Source organism: Eleutherodactylus coqui, chromosome 3 (genome assembly GCF_035609145.1).
Source record: "Eleutherodactylus coqui strain aEleCoq1 chromosome 3, aEleCoq1.hap1, whole genome shotgun sequence".
NCBI classification, from domain to species: domain Eukaryota; kingdom Metazoa; phylum Chordata; class Amphibia; order Anura; family Eleutherodactylidae; genus Eleutherodactylus; species Eleutherodactylus coqui.
In genome coordinates this window covers 308634103-308636576 of record NC_089839.1, presented here as the reverse complement: position 1 = coordinate 308636576, position 2474 = coordinate 308634103, and positions in this window count along the sequence as shown.

Sequence of the window (2474 nt, the reverse complement as noted above, 5' to 3'; positions counted from 1 at the left end):
TTGGTGCATTTTAATTGACGAATTTCCCTCCCAAGTCCTTTTTCTAGGAAAGTAATAGTGGAGGATAATGAGGGGGGCGCAAGGAAGGAAGGGGGGGGGGGGGAGGAGACAATCCTAAAACCTGCAGGACTGGACTGGAAAATGCTCACCCCTTGATAAATTTGGCGCAGCCTGGGCTGTCCTTGTGCCGGAGCTCTGGGGTAGACCTGCTGTGAGCTGATGTAGAGTCGCACTATGATTTGGGCCCATTTCTGGAGTGATAGTGAGTCGGTCTGTGAAATCCTTCACACTTATTGTATGACAAGTTACAAATCGGGCGGAATTCCAGAATTTGCTACTTTTCTATTGCATAAAGGCTTTGATAAATTTGCCCCCATGAACTTTGACCCCCACCACTCTGTAAAACAAAAGCCCCTCAGAGCCCCGTAGGGCGGCGGCGGCGCTGCAAAGTAGTTCCAGAGATCTCCGTCATTGGTGAAATCACCGATGAGATCCAATCGCGCTGCAGCAGCCCGAGCGCCCGACTCACCAGCAGCTCCACCTAGCCAGATACCCCTGTGTGTCGGAACCATTTCTAGGCGCTTGGCTGAAGGACGTTTGGACCCACAGCCCCCATTACATGCACAGACTGACACCCACCTCTGCTTGCAGTGATGTCGAGCGATTAAACTGGACGCTGCGGAGGGGAACCGGGTATCTTCAGTGCTGAATCCAGGTTTAGTTTGGGCGCCCACGATGGCTGTGTTCGTGTCTGGAGACCTCGGGGTGAGCACCTCAATCCTGCCTTTGCTGTGGAGCAGCACACTGCCCCCTGCTGGTGTGATGGTCTGGGGGGTCATCAATATGACAGTCGGTCCCCCCTAGTAGTGGTATATGGGACAATGACAGCTCAGCGATATGTTCAGGACATCCTACAGCCACGTGTGTTCCTCTCATGGGGGCTTCCAGCAGGATAATGCTCGGCCGCACACACAAGGGGGTCACAGGAGCCCCCACAACATTATCGCACATCCCTGGCTGCCCGGTCACCAGATTTATCGCCAATAGAACATATCTGGGACACCAACTTCCACAGACTCCGAGTTTCATAATCTAGATGCTCAGTTGCAGCAAATGGGGAGCGATATTCTGCATGACACCATACAAAAGCTGAATGCCTCTATGCCCACCTGTATCACATCTTGTATAGAGGCAGTAGAACGGGGTACTAGAGCCTCCATGCCCACCTGTATCACATCTTGTATAAAGGCAGTACAACAGGGTACTAGAGCCTCCATGCCCACTCGTATCACAGCTTGTATCCAAGCTAGAGGTGGTACAACAGGGTACTAGAGCCTCCATGCCCGCCCGTATCACATCTTGTATCCAAGCTAGAGGCAGGACAACAGGGTACTAGAGCCTCCATGCCCACTCGTATCACAGCTTGTATCCAAGCTAGAGGTGGTACAACAGGGTACTAGAGCCTCCATGCCCACTCGTATCACAGCTTGTATCCAAGCTAGAGGTGGTACAACAGGGTACTAGAGCCTCCATGCCCACTCGTATCACAGCTTGTATCCAAGCTAGAGGTGGTACAACAGGGTACTAGAGCCTCCATGCCTGCCGTATCACATCTTGTATCCAAGCTAGAGGCGGTACAGCAGGGTACTAGAGCCTCCATGCCTGCCGTATCACATCTTGTATCCAAGCTAGAGGCAGAGTACAACAGGGTACTAGAGCCTCCATGCCCACCCGTATCACATCTTGTATCCAAGCTAGAGGTGATACAACAGGGTACTAGAGCCTCCATGCCCACCTGTATCACATGTATCCAAGCTAGAGGCAGTACGATACAGTACTAGAGCCTCCATGCCCGCCCGTATCACATGTATCCAACTTAGAGGCAGTATGATAGGTACTAGAGCCTCCATGCTAGCCCGTATCACATCTTGTATCCAAGCTAGAGGCGGTACAACAGGGTACTAGAGCCTCCATGCCTGACCGTATCACATCTTGTATCCAAGCTAGAGGCGGTACAACAGGGTACTAGAGCCTCCATGCTCGCCCGTATCACATCTTGTATCCAAGCTAGAGGGGGTACAACAGGGTACTAGAGCCTCCATGCCCACCCGTATCACATCTTGTATCTAAGCTAGAGGTGGTACACCAGGATACTAGAGCCTCCCTACAAGGGGTCGGTTCTCCACTATAAATGCCCCTTTTGCCCTGATCTTGTGCCCCCTCTACCAGTCTTACTCTCACTCAGAGCTTCTTATATATATTTTAAACGCCTCCTGTACGGTAATCATCTCGCCCGCAGAATAAAGTCATCAGGACATTTTCTTAAAAGATTTCCAGTACATTAAGTAGAACCATTGAACGATCCCCTTCGTCCCGCAATAGAAGCCCCCAGACTGCGGCCTCAGCGGGAAAAAAGGAAGGATCTTTTTGAAAGAAAAACTGAAGCTAATTTTCCATTGGCTGCGTTGTTACGG